Source organism: Sceloporus undulatus, chromosome 8, assembly GCF_019175285.1.
Source record: "Sceloporus undulatus isolate JIND9_A2432 ecotype Alabama chromosome 8, SceUnd_v1.1, whole genome shotgun sequence".
Classification (NCBI taxonomy): domain Eukaryota; kingdom Metazoa; phylum Chordata; class Lepidosauria; order Squamata; family Phrynosomatidae; genus Sceloporus; species Sceloporus undulatus.
In genome coordinates this window covers 30,933,195-30,946,745 of record NC_056529.1, presented here as the reverse complement: position 1 = coordinate 30,946,745, position 13,551 = coordinate 30,933,195, and the positions used below count along the sequence as shown (strand labels likewise).

Below are 13,551 nucleotides of genomic sequence, written 5' to 3'. Positions count from 1 at the left end.
TCATAGAGTTGGAGGAGACCCCAAAAAGGGCCCTGATCCAGTCCATCCCCATTCTGCCATGCAGGAAATCTCAATCAAAGCATCCCCATTGACAGATGGCCATCCAGCCTCTGCTTAAGGACCTCTAAGGAAGGAGACTCCACTGTCTATTGCTTGTTTCCAATCTACCTTTATTATCAATAGCTAAATGGGGGACTCATTGCAGGAGAAGCTCACATCTTGCCAGGTGTATGCAGCATGGAAGCGTGCCTTTGAGAGGGACATACGGACACAGAAGAAACCGGAGTGCTTCTCCCACCTCTTCTTACACTTTGTGAACATTATACTAAAGTGCTTCCATGAAGTTTGCAACTGTCTCCTTGCATTAAGAAACAAAACTCAAAATGTTATGTCCTCTGCCATCATCCCCAAGTGCACACATCCTCTCCAGATCAGACTGACAAGCAAAATGCATCTTTCCCTTCTCAAACACAGAGGATTACAGTCATTAGTGTTTAATGATCAAGGCTTGTTCTCAAGGGTTAGGGCCTTTGAGACTGGTTTCACCACACTAAAACTGACGTCTCTCCCCTCCACACACTTTCAGGCCCAAAACTTGTAATGCAAATAAGCAAATGAAATGAAACAAAATGCACACGCAGCCATAACAATGAAGAACTTCCTATCTGGATTCAAGAGCAGGGCCCACAAACTGCCAACCTCTGAACACAGCTGTACTTTTAAAACAGCATCTCTGGCAGCATTTGCACAACTTAAGAAAGGCAATGCTCTCGGTATGAATTAACACACAAAAACAGATGCCAACTTCTGCTTCTGGCAGGTGAAAAAAGATGTGTTTCAAGTGTATTTATTTTTAATCTGACCCAGGTTTGTCAGCAATTAAAGAACTAGATGACTTTATCCTGACCGAACTACTCAATTGGTACAGTTCAGCTGCACCCTTAGAGCTCCTTTGAGAGAAAGGAAAAATGCCATTGAAAGGTGGCATATCTTCAGGGTTGTTCTTTTACACAAAGCCATAGCAAAATAGTACACTCACCGTATTGCACAACCATAACACTGCAGAATTAAGATCCTCCAACATGGCAACAACCCCAGCAGATATGATGATGGGCTACAGTTCCAACTATCCACAGCTAACCTGGACTTTGGCTGATGGGAACTCTAGTACAACATAGAAAATTGCTACAGAGCATTTGCCAACATACAATACCAGGCAGAAGAGTCAGCCACCCATCTCAAAGTAATGACAAGCTTCCAGTTGAGGTTCAAAAGTAATTTCGGACTACAGCCCAAGTAGGCCAATGACTTTACTACGGTGATGCTGTTTAAATTAAATCTGCTTTGAAAGTCTTAACATACATTTAAAACAGTAATATGAAGGCCAGGATTGTTGCGGGTGAAATCCTCAGCAGCGGTCCTTTTCATCAAGTTTTATAATGCTAGCAGTGTGATGGTTGGCTTGTTGTCTGCTTCGATTTCGAACATCATGACAAAACAATTTAGCCAGTATTAATAAAACTACCTTTTTTAGGTTGAAAAGGGTCAAGGCAAGCAAATAATCCCAAATACATGTAAGATGTAAAAGAAATAAGAGCATTCATGCTATTTAAAACATTGCAAAGTCAGCCTCAAATGAGATACAGAGGCTGATGCCACTGAGATAATTCTCAACTGAGTTGCCACCAGATTCCCTTTCCCCAACCTTTGATAAGAGGAAGGCAAGCAGAAATCCTATTTGGTACAACTTCTTTTTAACCACTGCATTTTCAGATGGCAAAAAAGGAGAAAATATCTGTCCAAATCTCTGTTTAGATGGAGCTACTAAAAAGGCTCAGGTGCCATTTTGGAAACACTGTGGAAACTGTGCTGCAAATTCCCTGATATGGAGAAGTGGGATGGTTGTTATAATGTCAATGTTCTTAAAAAGAAAAATCATTCTTATATGACTTTACTGTACTTATCAACTTATATCCAAGCATTCATTATCTGAAATTTAAATCAGAGTATTTATTTGAGATCTCCCTCACCCCACAAGGAAGAAATTTGCCACTTATCTCAAGTTTAATAAACCTGGAAGGGCTGCCACCAGCTTTGGCTTCTAATAAAGAAAAAGCTTTTTCTGACCACTATGAAAACCCCATCCCCTGTCTAGAAGAAGAGCTCCTTCTGGGAATGGTGGGGAGAAGGCTCCAACCTTTAGAAATGAGGTAGCATTGCTCTTTTACACATTATGCACCCAGCAAGGGATTGCTGGGTTGTGGCCTGCCCTCTCCTGGCCTTGAAAGTCCATGGCCCCAAATAGGCAGGCTAAATAAAGTGGCATCTGACCACTCCAGTGACATGGGGCTTAGGCGACGCTCATCCCCAAAGCAGACGGATGTCACTCCAAGTCTGCCTAAGGCAGCCTGAAGCCACCAGCAAAAGGAGAAGATTTAATCCGCTCCTGCTGGCGGCCTGTTTGCAACCACCGCAGTGGCCCACTTTGGCTGTGCAATCGCTGTGGTCCCGGAACGACTATAGTTGGTGATCACTCATAGAATCATAGAGTTGGAAGAGACCACAAGGGCCATCCAGTCCAACCCCCTGCCATGCAGGAAATCACAATCAAAGCATCCCCATTGACAGATGGCCATCCAGCCTCTGCTTGAAGACCTCTAAGGAAGGAGACTCCACTACACTCCGAGGAAGGAGTGTGTTCCATTGTCGAACAGCCCTTACTGTCAGGACGTTCCTCCTAATGTTGAGGTAGACTCTCTTTTCCTGCAGCTTGCATCCATTGCTCCAGGTCCTAGTCTCTGGAGCAGCAGAAAACAAGCTTGCTCCCTCCTCAATATGACATCCTTCCGGACCATCTGCTTCTGCCGTGTGTCAAGGGAACCGCTTCAACTTAACAATTTCGTAGTTCTCACATTAATTTGAACAGGGCTGCCTGCTTCTTAGCAAGAGATAAGAAAGATTGTTTAGCCACTCACAGTTAATAATGAGCACTTTACCAGTGTAACCACTGCCTTCTTGTTAAAAGGTGGGTAGGCGAAGCAACCACAAATTATGGCAAACATTTTTGGGGCGACCGCAGCCTGGAAACAAAGTACAGTACTGCTCACCCCAAACCAGATCCTGTAGCTCTTGTCACTTTGTCAATGGTTCAAAAAAGGTTATTAAGGCCTGTTACAGACTACCAAAATAAAGCTGCTTTGGGTCTCTTTGGAGGTATGCTTCGGTGTTGATGTAAGGGTGTGGCGGTGTGCACACAGACAAAATCGACGGCAACTCTCCTGCAGCACCGCACCAAATGAGTTGGTTCTTTCTGTCTGCTTTCTTCACTGTCCAGCCTCACATGACTACATGATGAGGGGAAATGCTGGGGTCCAACATAGTGTTCTGTCGGCTTCTTCCACTGTCCAGCTCCACATGACGACATGATGATGGGAATGCTATGGTCCACAACATAGGGTTCAGTTTAATATTTTTAACGTTGGATCTTATCTAGTCGTTCACAGCTGCCCTTCCCATTCCAGTCTCTTCTGATTTCTTGACTGCAGTCTCCATTTTGATCAATGTTTGATCCAAGGTAGTGGGAAATCTTTTGAAAATTTGATCCTTCATCATTAGGATGAACATATAGATCTTCTGTGGTATATTTTTGTGTTTTCTTTATTTTTAGCTAAGCCACTTTAACACTTTTCTGTATAGTAAATGCAACCTCGTGATTTCTAGAAATGGGTACTGACACAGATGGGTAATCGGCTTCTGCTAAAGCTTGTAAGGTGCGCTCTGGTGGGTTGCACAAGGCTCTGGTTGTGAAAGGTCTGTTGCTTGTTATCTTGTCCATCTTGTTCTCTCCAGTGCATACCTCTTCTTCCTTCTGTGCCATCTTGCCATAAGTTCTGCGAAAACCCAAACACTGCAGTTTGGGCAAAACTAGTGTATTTATGTAAATCCGCTATGAGAACCTATGGGATATGCATAATTTATCTGGAGCCTGGGATTTGGATTCTATGGCACATCCAAGGGACCAGCCTCTACACAATGGAAGCTGGAGGTGGGGGAGGACAAACTACTCGTAGAGAAGAGATATCATCCGAGACATGCTCTGTCGAGAAGGACCTTCACAGTATAAACACATGAAAGAGAATTATTTAGCTCTCGGATTATAGTGGCATAAGAAAAGAGATCCTTTAGTGTAGCTAATGCAGAAGGGGAACCGGATAATTACTGTTCTGTCCAGACTACATTTTGAAAACAAAATGTTGAATAGTTGCTATATGAAAGCTATGCATGCGGATGGGGGTGTTAAGATGTCTGTTGTAGCATTCCCCTATGTGGTACCATCTTGTTGTTTTGGACTGCAGTTCCCATCAGCCCACTGTTGGTCAGAATGATGGTGGTATAGACTGAAATATCTGGCAGACACAAAGCTAGTTTTGTCGAATAAGAAGATTGCAAACTTCTCTGTCTCCCTGTTTTCCACCACAGGACTAGTCTAGAGTGCTGGTGCCTCTATAAAAGGTTAGTTTTCCTAGGTCCAAAACACACTGCAACAATAATCCAGTTGAGACCATTTAACTGCCCTGGCTCAGTACTAGGGAATCCTGGGAATGGTAGCTTATTGTGCCACCAGAGCTCTCATAACTTTACAGCAAGTACTTGTTGGGAGGGATTGCAGCCGCTAGGATGCCTGACAATGTGTACTTTGTGAGTGAAGAAATGAAAAAAGGAAGAAGACTGGGAGTTATGTTTAAATTTATCCTGTTTTTCTTGCTGGAATAACTGAAAGCAGAAGGCTTGGGTCTGTTTCGCCAAGGGAACTGTCGGCAAAGGATTGTGGTGGTGTTTTTGTTGACAGTAGCAGAATGCAAAAGAGTGACTTAAAAAGAAGCTTAGACAGCTTATGTTCTCTTTTCTTTCTTCTTCACTAGAGCAGTCATCTTTTCCTATTTTCCCTTTGACTCCATCTGTTTTAGCAGCTAAATTTGTCTGTAATTAACATAGCTTGATGGCTGCAGGGGTGTTGGTTTCCTTTTTTAAAGTGAGATTTAAAGCCTTGTATGTGAATTCTTCCCTTCCCCCCATTGTCACATATTTTAATGATATAGAGGAACAGGTGTCATCTAATCAGATGCTGATCCAGAAAAAGAGCAACCCCCCTATGAAATCCCACTTCTTTTCCTTTCCCTTATGTGATAAGGGAAAGTGATAAGTCGATGCATTTCATCATGTAGGAATTTACTGTTAAGAACAACAGTACGAAACAGCTGAGTAACGGGCAAAATTAAATATATAACACTTAGCTAAACTTTCTTAGTGCTGGTTCATCTTCCAATTGGATGTCCTACACAGATATTACGGTATAACTCAACAAAGTCAGCCGCATGTATAGGTTGAGGGAAGCTTGGGGGCCAAAGTTATGGATTTTAATAAACCCATGCATAAGTTGAGAGTAAAACTAGGGACATGTAACAAAGGATGTAGGAGGAACCAAAGGAAACAATGCCAAAGAAACTTACAAATTCCAGCAGGGATGACTGTTTCTCGCTCATCCTAAAGGCGGGATGATAAAGGGAATCACATAAAGGGTGGAGGTGAGATATGTTGGGAGGTAACCAGGGTGCAGGTGAGACGTGGGCCTGTTACAGATTGCCAAAATAAAGCTGGCTCGGGCTCTTTGGAGGTAGGCTGTTTAAATGATGCATGCACCCTATGAATCCGGAAGGTGCACCAAAGCTGCACTCCAGTGCTAGGAATGGAGTGTGGCTTTGGCGCGACCTCCGGACTCTTAGGACCCATGCATCATTTAATAGCATACCTCCAAAGAGACCCGAAGCAGCTTCATTTTGGCAGTCTGTAACAGGCCTAAGAAAATGTGCACAGTCAAAAAGGATGAAAAAGCAAAGCAAATGTCAACTACATTAGCATTGATTATAGCCTTTGACTTAACAGATAACATTGCCTGATTTTAACCTGAACCCCTGACAAACATATACAAATGTCTTACCCGAAACCTTCAAAGTTAGATTCCTCTCAGCACTCCTTTGAGGGGAAGTGCCAAACAACTGCTACCAATACCATTTTTGCACCCAAGCATTCAAAAAGGTTACCAGCAGTACTGTGATGGAAAAAGTAGAGAGGGTCAGTCCTTCTTTAGGCATTCCAGGGATGGACTAAGCTCTCGCTTTTGACCACTCTATGAAGAGGATGGGCTTATGACAGTTGGTGCCCAACTATGTATGCAGAACCACAGATTCCATCCTCTCTTTTTGGACGGCAAGATTTGGAAAAGAGCTGTAGAGGCTAGTTTAAACACTCCCCTTACGGTGATCATTTGTGTGCTGCCTTTCTGCCAAGTTCAAAAGGAGCGTCATGCCACTCTGTACAACTTTCCTATGGGGCTAGAGCAAGGTGGATTTTCCCTTACGCGGGAGGATCCAGAATGGATCCCCCGCGTCAGGAGAGGGCCCATGTACTATCAAAAGCTTGCTATAGTCTATAAACCATGGGCTGGTTTCTTTTGAAATTCTTTGGTACACTCCATTATCCAGCATTTGCAATATGATCCCTAATGCTCTTGCTTTCCTGAATCTACATGGGCATTGGGCATTTCTCACTTCATATTTTAAACATTTACATTAGCTTTGCTCTTTACTAGCTCTTTACTTGGCACTGAGGAGACAAAGTGGTTAAGCCGTATCAGAAAAGGAAGTTTTAAAGATATAGGAAATAAAATGAGGTGACATGGGGGGGGGGGGAGTAAGACACAAAATGCAACACAACATTTTATGCCCAGGTTGTCGTAGAACACAACTTTGCATGAGGAAAGGCTCCAGGTTCAACCCCCCAGCATACCATAGGGCGGGATAGCAATGGGCAATTCACCACTTTTCATCTCTTGGCAGAATAATGGTTCCCCAACACTCAGAAAACCCTTGATATTCTTTGCACTTTGCAAAGTCCCTTTGAGAATTATTCCTCAGAAAACCCAGTTTTTGCACATAAAACATTGTTTCCTTTACAGCATAATTCCCCAAGAAACTTTGCAAAATGCGACTTGTTTCTCAAGACCTGTGCAGAAGTCTTCATTTTTCCCATGAGGGGGAGAAAACTATAAAACCTGTTTGTCCTGCATCTTAGGCTGGGAAAACTATCTGAAAGCTTAGGAACCAACCAGTCCCGGTAAGACTGATGGCATAAGCCAGAGGGACCAGTGGCCTGACTTGATACAAAGCCTCTTTCTGTTTATTTCTGCTCATCGTGTTGTCAGAGTGAATGCTTAGTTATAAACAAGCAGAGCTTGGATAGCCTGGTCTCTATTTTTGTCCTATATGTGTATCTAGACATTCAGCAAATGCATTTCCCTTTTCTCCCCAGAACATTAGTCTTCCAGATATTTTTTGAACATAGATTCTTTCCTGCTTTGCTCTTCCTTTTTCTCCCTCCCCTCCCAGGTCTGGTTGCTATTTATGGATAAAATCCACAGGGCTGCGATGCAACCGGATTACAGAACAACTTGTAACACAACTGATCCAAAATCTGGGAGAGTTTGCTGTTGGCGTTAACAACAGATGCTCAAATTGCTGGCACCTGTACCACAGCATGTTTACAGGCCAGCATAGGTAACCAAGTGAACAGAACTTTTCTCTTCTTTGGCATGTCAATTGACTCTCTGCAAAACAGGTTGGAGGTGTGTTGAAAGTAGGTTGTGCAGTCTTCTGTTTTCATATTCATGTGAGATTGGATGCAATCTCTATAGCTAGCATCATCACATCATTTTCATTTTTGATTTATTGCACCTTTCCTCATCAGAGTTTCAGGACAGCAAACAGTCGATTTATTCACTAATATAAGGCCAAATATTTGCTACAATACAGTAAAGCAGCATGGTTCCCAAATTGATCCTCCAGATGTTTTTGGACTTCAGCTCCCACAATTCCAGACTGAGGCTGTCTGGGAGTTGAAGTCCAAACCCTTGGAGAGCAAAGTTTGGGAATCACTGCAGTAAAGCAAAGCAAAGAAACAGCTGTAAAGACAATCAGATACTTGCTTATTCTCTGAAAACCTATTCAGATAGATGGTGCTTAAAAGCAAAAAGTGTGGGAAACATCAAAACCACAGAAGGGAGTTAACCACACACAAACACACACAACCCCAGCCCCAAACCCTGCCACTTACACACATGTACATGGAGGTAGGGAAAGTTTCTTCTTGACTCTGCAGCTACCAGAATGTGTTTACCTAGAGGATCTGGGAATTTTGACTGAAAAAAATAAACTTTCAAAGTCTGGAAATGGGAGCTTCTTCTTTTTTATATAAATAATCTTTATTGCTGTTATTAAAACAATAAAATAGCAATTGTACATACAATCGTAACATTGGGGATCTTCTATTTTGCATTTACTCTATTTTGCATCTGTGTATATTTACAGTAATTGCGCATCACCATATAGTGGGAAGAAGACAACTGAAAGTGAGAACTCGGCAGAGTTTAGTGGTCCTCAGCTAGTAGCCTCTACACAAGGAAGAGTGTTGTGAAGTGTTTTCACATCCCTGTTTTGAAGCAATGAAAGAATAGGACCCACGTTTTATTAAAAGACTAACTACTTGCTTTTCATAGGTCCCAGACTACTTTACAGTAGATTATTCAGTGTAATGATTAATATTAAACCAAAAAGCAGTAAGAGAAGTAAAACAGTAGAAATGGCACCAGGCACATTTTCAAAGATAGTATGTACTCAAGAGGAAAATATGATGAAGCTCTTTAAAGGCATGTCAAGGCCTGGGATATATATCAATATGGTGGCATTGCAAAACCTCTGTGTGAGACATCTTGGTCATGACAGTGTTCTTCTGTGGTTTGGTGTCTGAACAAATACGATAAGCTGGCCAACGTACAAACCTGCTAGGAGTTAGCACTGCAGCTGGTATGGCAGTAGTTGTGTATATGAGGCCTAACGTTGTTACTTTCTTTTGCAGGAGAAAGTCGAACTTTACGTGTTGCTTTACGGCAGCCACTCATGCTCTGACTCACAGAGCCCTTCATTTCCTCCTGGGATTGTAAGCCCTTTCCCTGTTTCCATAGCAGTCCCAGAGAGACCTAGATGCTTGGAGGCAAGTGGGGCTAAATGGTGCAATCCCTGCCACGTTTTGGAGGACATTGTGTAAGTTGTCTTTGTTTTCTTATATAGCCATGCATGGGGTGTAGTGTAGAACTTGACCCTTTATTGCTTGCAAAGGATGTTTCTGTACAGTAGTTTCTCCCACATTTGGGTTGTCTCACGATGGGCTGGGTGACAAATCTCACTATTCTCAGTTACTATGGTTAGCATGCCATTGGGAGAGCACCACGTATAACATGTGGTTGGGGTCATTTGCAGCCTCTGGGCTGCACATTTCCCACCCTCTCGTCGACAGGTCTTAGGGTCACACTTGGCTGAAAGGACAGCTGCCATCTCAGCCCAAACTCTGCATCATTTTAAAATTGTAACACTTCCTTTTTTATGAGACTCAGCCATAACTTCATCTCAAGGGCAAACAACATAGGTACCCTCACTGCTTAGCACACAGAAGCATATACAATTGGTCCCCATAATAGTTCTAACAGCTTCTAAAATTATGGGAGAGATTACTGTATTTTGGTTATTACACTCTTTCCTTGGCAACTCTTTCAAGCATACTTAAAAGAGCTTAGATTTTCACTGTAAAATCCAAATGTGCAAGAGTGATGGAGAAGAAAAATGTGGTGACTGGAGCCAGAAGTCCTAACTTGGCAGTAGACTGATCAACTTATCGTACTTGTATGTTTTAAGTATTAAAATGCATTTATGGCTTTTTAATAGCTTCCAGAGAGGAGGAGAGAGAATATTCTTATGTCAGAGTAGTAGGCCTTGACAAATTCACACAATCAACCTCTTTGTAACCTTATTTATGGAAAGAATTTTAGGAATTTCCTTTATTAGCTATGTTGCTTCCTTAGTAGAGCGGGGAAATTGCTTGCTTTGTCTAGGGGTGCTTCCAGGTGAAAATTTTTTTTTTTTTGCCCAAAAAGGGTGGGGAAGACTTATTAGGTATGGAGTGTGGTCAAAATTTTGTTTGCCTATTATGCAGTGCACAGTGTGAACCACCTCCTTTTGATGGGGAAACAGCATGGAAAAAGAGCCTATAGCCAGGCTAAGCTACCATAAGTGTATCCAATTCATGGAGAAGACTGCAATAGGAAAATGCCACATCGAGGTGCAGTATACCTGCTTTGTAATCTGGCTGAAGTTAATGAGGTCTTCTAGATGCTTTTTGGCCACCAAGAGTTCCAGCAGCCTTTGTAACATAGCCAGTGGTGAAGATATTGGGAACGGCAATTGAGAATGTGTAAGTGCTGCACAATGCTTACCTGCTGATTTGAAGAACCTCTTTCTTTTTCCTCATCCGGTTTTCCCGATATGCTTGACTGTCGCTGGTGGCATGTTGAGGCCCGCTGAGCAGCAGTGGAGTGGGTGTGCGATAGCAAGAGGCCTGCCTAACAGCCAGGCGTGCAACAATATGGCCAGTGCGTCACCAAGTGCAAGAACCATCACCACCTTGGCAGCAAAAATGGTGATCGAGAGTCAAGTGGCAAGACTCACGGCAAGCGCAGCACAATCTACAAAGAGGAGCACAGCACAGGAAGTGGGAAATCTTCTGGTGACATCCTTGTTAATGGGACTAAGAAGATGGAGGCTGCTGGTAGAACCAGCAGCTTCCCACTCCCTGGGGACTTCAAAAAAGAACCTGTTTCTGGCATGGAGGAGTCATCTCTCCACAGAACTGAGGAATTATTTAGGAGATACAAAGTGAGCGAGAAGATGCCATATTAGAGGAGGGCATGGAGCGCTTTTGCAGGACCCTGTGTTACCCCACCAATTCAAAGTGCTAGTCCTGGCATGGAAATTCCAAGCGGCGACCATGTGCAATTCACAGGTAGTCTGTGTGTCATTTGAAGAATCTTGTCCAGTTCAAGCCTATGATGTGGATATTTTAGCTTCACCTGCATCTAGGCTAGGACCTACTACCCAGTGCAGACGTTCTGTGTTCCTTGCAGATGGTCTTTAATGTGTGGGACAGTCACCAGTGACATCCTAACCTATCAATGGAAGCATTACTGTACTATCACCACTCAGAATCCTACTGCTTTATGCTGCTGTGTGTTGAACCCGGCTTGGTATTTACACACCTTGTCTGCTCACATCAGTGGTCAGTAATTTCATGGAAGTGAGGAGGCTTGCTGAAGATTGCGAGATAACTCTATTCATCCTCTGTCTCGCTTTTTTTTCATGACCAGCAGAAAATCAGCAAACTGATGTAGGAGGAATGGCTCAGACCATCCTTCCCTGCCATCCCTTTACAGTAGAAAGCATTAAAAAGAACAAAGAAAAAAGCAGGCCACATTAACATGCTAGTAGCTTTTGGAGAGGAGCCCTTAGGCCAGATTTCAAAGGCCCAAAGTTTTGTTAAGTATCACTCTGTTGTGAGGACGAGTGAGATAGCTGCTTCAGGTAGACAGGCCTGTGGAAGGACAGCATTAGCAACCCTCTTGAACTCTTCTCCCTGTTGTTCTCTTGTTGGGAGGATGGAGCCTAGACGAGATCATTTATGATCATATAAATTAGTTTGCTATTAAAATAGGCATGCTTCCCTCACTTGACGGATTGAAGGTTTTGTTTGTTTGCGTGCTTGTTTTTCTCACATCTATTAATCTATATTAGCTGGGATTACCATTTTGGTTACCTTAGCTCCCCAAACTGTGACCTGTTTTGGTACAGTTCAGGCACAATTGACATGGACCCATTCACAGCCATAGTAACCACAATACATTCTGGGGAAAGGGGGAGAGGAGGGTTTGTGCCTGTGCTTTTGTGGTGTTTGACGAAGCCACAGTATAACTGGTCTCTCTCTTTTTTCCTTCAAAGAACGGAATTCTTTGAGGGCTGCAAAGCAATAAACGCGGACAGCATTGAGGGATTTGTGCCCGATTTCCCAGCCTCTTAAACGAAGCCAAACAAGAGGATAAGTTCAAGGATCCTACCGTTTTACTTTTCAATTTGGCCTGGGACTCCGAAGAGGGCAGAGGTCACTGCACCGAGAAATAGCCATTGCTCTCTGGAAACTGGTCTTCACGCAAAACAAGCCCCCCATATTGGACCAGTGGTTACACTTCTTGAACGAGAACCCCTCAGGAATCAAGGAATCTCCCGGGACACGTGGAACATGTTCCTAAATTTACTCAGGTCATTGGGCCAGACCTTAGCAATTACAGTGAAGAGAGGCTTGGCCCAGTCTCTTGATACCTTGTGGGAAGGGAAATGGAGCGGCGAAAGAAGGAAGAAGACACCAAATGTGTTGCAGCTTCACAGACAGTGGATCTGTGTGTAGACCGTGATACTTAGCAGCCTTTTAACTTAGCGGCTGCCTTCCGGTTAACCGTCTTGACCTGTAAGCTCTGGACTCCTCTGGAATTTACAGATGCTCCAGATTTTTCTACTTTCCACCTTTCTCTGCCTTGTATTTCGAAAGGGCTCTAAAATGCTGATCTATATTTTAGGCACTTTCTTTACATTTGGGGTTACCTGTTTCTTTTTTCCTGAAATGTTTGACCCTGGCTGCAAGTTAATGAATTTTTTTTTAAAGTTTGAAATTTGGTAATAATACGTCTGATGTCGGTTACACAACTTTTTTTAAAAGGTTTTTTTGTTTTTGTTTTGGGGTATTTTTGGGGTGAGGTTAAATTAACATCGCTAATTATACCTTGCCAGATTGAAGTTCTGCAGATCCGCATCTTTTTTTAATGTTTTCAGGGCAGGTCTATACGTGTGTAGTGCTGTTACATTATTGAATTTTTTTTAAATATTTTGATAATTTTAAGATTTATACCAGAGTTCATAACAGTGTTAACTGTTCACTACAAATGCATTAATTCCCAGGTAAAGAAGAGTTTGAAAGCCAATGAAACAGCAGTAGTTTTTTCTCTGTGTGGTGTGTGTGTAGGCGTGTGGCATGGCAAGATTTTCAGTTGGATCCTGGCATGGATGAAAAACATAACTTTGTTTGAAAGAATATAAAGTGGTGGCCTCGGGTTAACGAAATTAATTCGTAACGCGGCCCGCTTTCGTAACCCGAAAAGCCGCGTAAGCCGAATTGCCATAGGCGCTAATGGGGAAAGCCGCGATTCCGTGCGAAAAAAAGAAACCGAAAAAAAGCACCAAAATTTTTTTCGTAACCCGAAAAACATTCGTAACCCGAAACAATAATTCCCTATGGGATTTATTTCGTATCCCGCAAAATTTCGTAACCTGGGTATTCGTATCCGAGGTACACTGTACTATACCTGCCAGTCAGTGATCCAGAGGGCCGTTACAGACTGCCAAAATAAAGCTCTTCAAGTCTCTTTGGAGGAGCTGTGTTAAATGAGGCATGCCTCCTAAGAATCCGGAAGCTGCACCAAAGCGCAATACCATGGCTTAGGAATGGAGTGTGGCTTTGGCGCAACCTCCGGACTCTTAGGACCCATGCATCATTTAATAGCAG

General features: G+C 42.9%; 1 pseudogene; it reads left to right on the top strand.

Annotated features, from left to right (window-relative positions):
• The first annotated feature begins 8,173 nt into the window (after positions 1–8,173).
• On the top strand, positions 8,174–12,311 carry LOC121914442 (annotated as a pseudogene).
• The last annotated feature ends 1,240 nt before the right edge of the window (positions 12,312–13,551 follow it).